The sequence below is a fragment of the Nilaparvata lugens genome, unplaced genomic scaffold, assembly GCF_014356525.2.
Source record: "Nilaparvata lugens isolate BPH unplaced genomic scaffold, ASM1435652v1 scaffold3842, whole genome shotgun sequence".
Classification (NCBI taxonomy): Eukaryota; Metazoa; Arthropoda; class Insecta; order Hemiptera; family Delphacidae; genus Nilaparvata; species Nilaparvata lugens.
Window position 1 is genome coordinate 1 of NW_024090478.1, and position 7,300 is coordinate 7,300.

At 30.8% G+C, this 7,300-nt stretch overlaps 1 long non-coding RNA gene across 1 annotated transcript; it reads left to right on the forward strand.

Annotated features, from left to right (window-relative positions):
* LOC120355643 lies at positions 1-4,515 on the forward strand. The gene is made up of 2 exons (XR_005573696.1): positions 1-75; positions 2,395-4,515. It is a non-coding gene; the product is annotated as an uncharacterized LOC120355643 (long non-coding RNA).
* Positions 4,516-7,300: the final 2,785 nt, after the last annotated feature.

Below are 7,300 nucleotides of genomic sequence, written 5' to 3' on the forward strand. Positions count from 1 at the left end.
AAAACATGCAGTCTGTAATCTACCCCCATGTCAGTGTAGAGAGGCCTGTTCATGAAGACACAAAATACTTTGACGGTGAGTAATGCGTTACTTGATCATTGGTCTTAGAGATGAACAATTATTATTCGGAAATATCTAGAATCCATTAAACAAGTCTCATCCCCAAACAAGAACATTCAAACTTGTTTCACTTGCCTGCCAATTTAAAACTGTCAGATTATATTACGCTTATGCCCAGTTTCTAGGCCATTTATTAAATCTAATGGATTATTGAATCTTGGACACCACTTATTAAATCTAACTCGACCATTAAACCTATAAATTGTTTCGTCAGTGATTATGTTTAAGAGGGTGTATGATTTTAAATTGAGTTGGTAATTGACTAAGAACTCAATTTCAAATCAAACATCTCTCAACTTATGATGCAAAATTCCCAGAAATTCAAGATCAGAAACATGTATTCCCTGGGAGTTGATTCCCAAAATTCATAAATGCCCGGAGTTTATGATTATTTTGTATGATTACCAAGAAAACGCCTTTTTAACTAAACTTATTGATAATCATATAAACAGTTATAAACAAGTTATATTGAAATGATTAGAATAAATAATTATTTATGATAATAATTATTTATAATAATGATTAGAATAAAAATAAATAATTATTTATCACTTCTTGATGAGTGTGAGGAGGAATAAGCATTCATTTTCTAATAATTTAATGCCCCGCGCCACGCTTTTGTAAACTTATTATTGGTTCCATTTCGAAGGTATTTTGATTTGAATTCTATCAAGATACTTGAATAGATAATATTTCCAAGGAAAAAATAGTTTCATAATTTTTTCGTTTTGATATTAGGCGCGTTAAAAGCGCATAACGTTCAAATATTGGGAAAGATCCATCCTCAAAGTATGAATTAATTTGCTATCATTTATGATGTAATGGATCTACCCCAAGATTTGAACTTTTGGCGCTTTCAAAGCGCCCAATATATCAAAAAGTAAAAATGATAAAAGTTTTTTCTTGAAATTAGTCAAATATATAAATAAATTGATAGTATACAATTCGTAATACTTTGATAATTTACCAGTAAAAAGAATCAAAAAGCGTGGTGCACATCCTTGATTATTGTATACGGTACCACTATTATGATGCTACTTTCATTTTATGTCTTGTAAATTAAATCTGTTATACTCATATTCCTAACAGTCAAGTAAGCTTAGTCAACAAAATATTGGGTTTACTTCGTCTTGAATTGCTCAAGAAGTTGAATTTTGGGTTCACTTCGTCTTGTATTGCTCAAGAAATTGAATTATGATAAATCATCTATTACTTTGCAAAGAAGCTCACAATAATTTAAACCCACAAATAAAATAATAAAGAACATACTAGAATGTTCGCTCCTTCAAAATTTCATTAGTATGTGAATATTTAATTTTTTGTGATAATAATGTGTTATATTCTTTCTACGAAGGCTTGGTTTTGGAGCATGTAAATTTGAAAATATTCTAGGGCTGAAAATTTTGTGAAGTGAAGAACTACAAGACTTAACATATTTCGGACTATGTGTAGGCTAACTTTATCTAAATTTGGGAGAGGAACAGCACAGGGTCACCTTATTTTTCCTCTCCCTATCATTTTGATGATATACTTATTATGATAAAGAATAAAGAAATACTTATTATGATAAAGAATAAAGAAAGGGACGCTTTGCTTGAATCATTAAAATCGATAGTATTTAATTAATACTATCTAACCCAACTTGATTCATCGATATAGGATATCACTGATTCACTCAAAGTAAAGTCTAAAAAATTTATGTAATTTGTGAGCTTTTTACACTGCTTTTTTGAATGGATGATTTATTGATTATGATTGTCAAATGTGATTGAAATTGATAAATATAAACTATTTTAATGCAATTTATTCCCATGGTTTCTTGGGCAGAGAAATATTACTCAATCATAAGTTTCTTCCCAATGGGAATATTCCCGACTTACATTAATACCCTCAAAAATCAGCACTAACTTCCCTGGAAATCTCCCCGTCTACCCAATACACCATGTTCCTACCTCACTTTGTTCAAGCAAATCAGTCTTTGCGCAAAACGCCTATAATATAGTCCAAACAGAAGAGATGTAGCACCAAGTCCATTCTGTTTCCATTGGACCATATTTCTATAATTATAGAGGTGTGAGAATCCTCTACGCCACTTTGGTGTGAATTGGGTCTTATGCTTAGTGAACTGTAAGTAGAAGTATATTACAAAATATTTATTCTACCATTCCTACCTATCGCTAGAACTTGAAAATTTTTAATGTTATTTTCAAATTTCACCAACTTATTTTTTATCATTCGATCAATCAATAATTCGTTTGTTTTTTTCTCTTTCAGACACCAAAACATATTACACAGTGTAGATGGACGGATAGAAAGCGTGAACATCAAAAGCCATCGTGTGTGTTACCAAGTTTCCATTCTGCATCTAACAATAGGAACCAAGCATCCAACATCATAACTTTATTATTATATAGTCCAGGCAATGATGCTCAAAAAAGGGTATGGAGAGAAAAGTTTGGAAGACTATTGAATATGAATATTTGACCCCGCAATTTTGTTTTGGGTGTTAAGGAGGTAAAAATATCAAAAGTCCCCACCCCTACCCCTTGTGCTAAGGGGGTGGGGTGGTTCAAAGGTACCATTTTTCGGTTTCTCGCATATAACTCGAAAACTATGTATCTTACGGACATAGCTGTTACATACAAAAGTAAAGCTTATATAATTTCCTACAATATTCATCTCACAACTTTTCTAGTTTTCGAAATATACTCTCTTAAATGTGTGACATTTTTGGAAAAAAAACATATTCGCCTCCAATATTTTTCTATTTCTACTCTTGTAACTTTTTAACAATTGATGTGAAAAATCAATGCAGATTATGAGCTCATAGAGCAATAAATTCTATTCAATTTGATGTATAATTTATCACTTTTACGCACTTCCCTACAAGTGTTGCAATAGCTTTAGTGTTAAGTGAGAGGGGATGAGGGTGGTTTGAAAGTTGAATTTTTCAGCTTTTTGCTTCCGCGCTCATATGTTGAGAACAATGCGTTCAACCGACATAACTAACTATTAAAAAATTAAGTTTGATAAATTCTCCACACTTTTTGTTCAGTGGAATTGTGAATTCGGGAACCGTTCCCGAGATATTCGCTCTTGAAGGTGTGCAATTGTTGAAATAACAGGTTTTTGCTCTTTCAGGGCCTATAACTCTCCAACAATGTATCGTAAAAATCAATGCGTATCGTAAGTTTGTAGAACATTAAATTCTCTTTGAAATGGTGTATTATTGCACTATTCAAAGTTTTTGTTTCATTTTTATATCAACTTTAATGTAGGGGATGAAATTTCCAATGCTACAACAGTTATTCATTTGGCAATGAAATTTGAAGCGGGTGTCTGTGACACAATTTTTGACGTTGCAGCTTAAATTGGACTAGTTAGTAGATAAACATAGCAAAAGTGCACATCTTTATCCCCTCTGTTGAAGGTGTGGAACCGCTGAGTTGACACTAGTTGCAATATTGAAAATGTTGCTACATTGCACTATCATTTTTGACATCACACAACTATTATATGAATACTTTGTATTATGGTAACCAACTTGAATCAATTGTCAATTCCTTTTTTACTGCTTATTGAAATTTACTATTTGTTATTTTTGATTTTCATTAAACGTCCTGTTTCCTACTTAGTGTAGTCATCATAACTCTTAGGGCCATTTGTAAAGTGCCACTTAGATCAATAAATGCAATCATTTGTTATTGTTACATTGTCTTACAATTTCTTGGCGTCTACCTTGCTACCAGGTATTTAGTAGTTTTACTCTTATAAGTTTTACGGTGAGTTTGATTTGTTTCATTCATTTCATTCAACTTGGTATAATACAGTCCACTTGAAGTCCCTCATACCAAACACATCAGATACATAGTTTTCGAGTTATATGTGAGAAACCAAAAAATGTTACCTTTGAACCACCCCTACCCCCTTAGCACAAGTGGTTGGGGGGGGGACTTTTGATATGTTTACCCCCTTACTACCCTAAACATTACTGCGGGATCAAAAATTGTCTTCTAAACTTTTCCCTCTATAACCTTTCCTTAACTGCACTATATATCATCTAGTTAATTTTGATATTGCATTAATATAAAAAGCTTCCCTCATAGTATAATTTTTCAATATTTTACTAATTGTCTAGTACACAAGAAATCAATATATTGCCGAGATTGTCAAAGATGTGCTTTGATGTAAATTATTGCAAAAAAGTAATATCATGCTTAGCTATGCATAACGAGGCATGATGGTCATACTTTACTGAATCGAAATAAGCTGTTATAACTTTTTATACTATTAATTTGGTTTTCAATAAACTATATGATCAGATGCCTCATTACTAAATGCAAAATTCATGTCGGCTATGTAGCTTTTCTGCAATAAACTAGAATTACTCAATAATTAAGTTGTTTAATTAATTTGCTGTTAAAGTTAGGCCACATTCACACAAGAGTTGTCAACTAACTGAGTTCTCAACAAATTGAGGCAGTTTCTGGATATCCTTGTTCTAAAAAAAAATTTGTTTCCCAACCAGTATGAGAAACACTGAAAAAGTTGTGAACAAAATCTTCTACCTCTACAAGTCCACGCAGACTATACAATTGCTATTACACCAATTCTTTGGCAACAAGTTCTCTATTCTGTTGCTCTACAAAAGAACAGTAACTTTATGTAGAAAACTATTTGTGGAGAAATTTTTTTGTTGACAACTTTGGTGTAAATGCAGCAGCTTCAGCATTTATCCTTATCCATAAAATTATATTGTTGTACTTGATTATACCATAGAGAAACAATAGTGTAAGTAGATATCCCATGGTATAGGGAATTTATGTCGCAACTTTTACTGTTATCTCAAGCCGATTACTGTCGATTCTTGTCAATTTTTACTATTTTGTTGGGGTGAGAGTCTATGAACGGCACAATTTGAGAGACTACCAGCGTCACACAGCTGCATAGGAAAGAACTACGTGAACTATCGGCTTGGGATAACAGTAAAAGTTGCGACATAAACGCCCTATACCATGGGATATCTACTTATGCTATCGTTTCTCTATGATTATACTCTTCATTTTTAATTACCCTATGTCGATAGAAGCTATACAAGTATTGTTTCAATTGTCAGGTGTGACACAAGGCTTGCTTTAATGATTCTAATCTGTAACAAATAATATCTATAATATTTTGAAATCAGTTAAAAAAATACAGTATTTACCACAGAATAGGCAATGTCGTTATTTTTAGTCACTTTGGGTATGCCTACGCCTGTATTTCTAATTTTATTTTTTGCAAAATCTCAAATTTATTTTTTCTTCATTCATATGCAATATATAATCTTCAATTCCATCATTATACATTACATTAATTTCAATAAGTTAGCATATTATTAATATATTAAATTTATGGTTAGCTGTCACAGGAGAATAGAAAGGCTATTACCGTATATCTATGACTCAGTACGGTACCCTAACTAATAAGAAATAATAATTAGTCTATTGATGAATAGAGATTTTACAAAAAAAGAATACCTATGAAAGTTAATGGTAGGCCTACTATTACTTGATTTCTATATTCAGGCATTAATATCAATTATTATGAACATTCATTATTCGAATCATCATTAAACTATTTTTCTTGACGAATAAAATATAATTGATTATTTTAAACAAGTCACCAGGATATTGGATTCAAATATGAATTACAATACAATACCTTATGTTAGGTATTTTCAATAAGAAATTTAGATCTCTCAACATTCATGGGAAGTGTTGAAGGACAGTGATGGTTTTTCTTCTTGAGGTATACCATTGGACATTTAATAAATAAATATAACCATCAACAAGCTCTCAGACAAAACAACGTTTTTTATTGAACTTAGAGTTTCTAATTGAAGCTTCAAAAATTGTATTCAGTCTATTTCAAGAAAGTTCTCATTCTTCTACGTTAGGGCCAGATCATATTTAATTTATCACAAGAACAATATTAAGCGTTTCTTTTACCAATCGAAGAGCTTCCTGCTTTGCCGACTCTAAAAACGCTTAATATGGTCTGGCCCTTGTAGTGTTGATAAATAACCGGCAACATTAAACTTTTTCACACAGCCAAAAAGCCATATACTTTCTATAGTAGGCCTACAACAGTAATCGTATGCTACTAATTTATAAGCCTACGGTACAAATTGCTAACACGATTATCAGATATTATGTTTACTAAAGTAAAATCCTCTATTCTTCATGTTTTCAATAAAATTGCTTACGGTATATTTTTTTGTTGACCGCCAACACAAATCTCATTACGGGTAGTCTATGATAATTCGATGGATTCATCAAGTAGCCTGGACATAATTATGATGTTGGTTATCCTACTGAGACTCAAAGCTGAAACAAGCAAATATCCCCTTTTTATATCAATTTTCAAAATTATTATAGTTCGTAGCCTATATCATTTAGTTTTCTCCAGTTCATGGATAGCATACCGTATTTGAATTTGCCGGTTGATAACTTGAATTTGAATTTGCCGGTTAAGCCAACTTGATAATAGTGTTTGAAAAATGTCAAAATAAAGAAGAATAAAGAGTTAATCTACTAATAAATGTCTTTTTTCAATCTGAATAGAATGATCAATCATTGATTTCAACAATCTTCTATTATAAAATATAAATATCTTCAATTTGAAATTACAAAACAAATCAAGCTGGCCATGTTGTCAGCATTCCAAGCTCAGCGCTCCAGTGGCCGTTTTATGAACTATGAGACATGATATTTATGATTATTTATTATGAAAAATTTAATTAAAAAGTTGATTTTTTTATTTTCAAAAGCATAAAATTGATTTTTTCCTTTCTGTATTTAAAATCCAACAATCCTATATCATACTATTATATAATATTATTTATTGTAATTTATATAATATTATATTATTGACAATTTAAATGTTCTAATTATAATATTATTAACTAATTTGATATTATTATTTTCTATTATCTATCATATCTTATTATACTCTATTATTACAGTAAATTATTTAAAATTATTATTTTTTCAAATTTCCAATATTTGGTCTACAAATATTTGAGAATTCTACCTTATGGACTCTAGCGCTAGCAGTTCAAAGAAGGAAATACAGTAGTTTGTTTTCAGATGTTCATATTTTTTTATTAAATCAATAAGTCAATGCAGTATGTAAAATT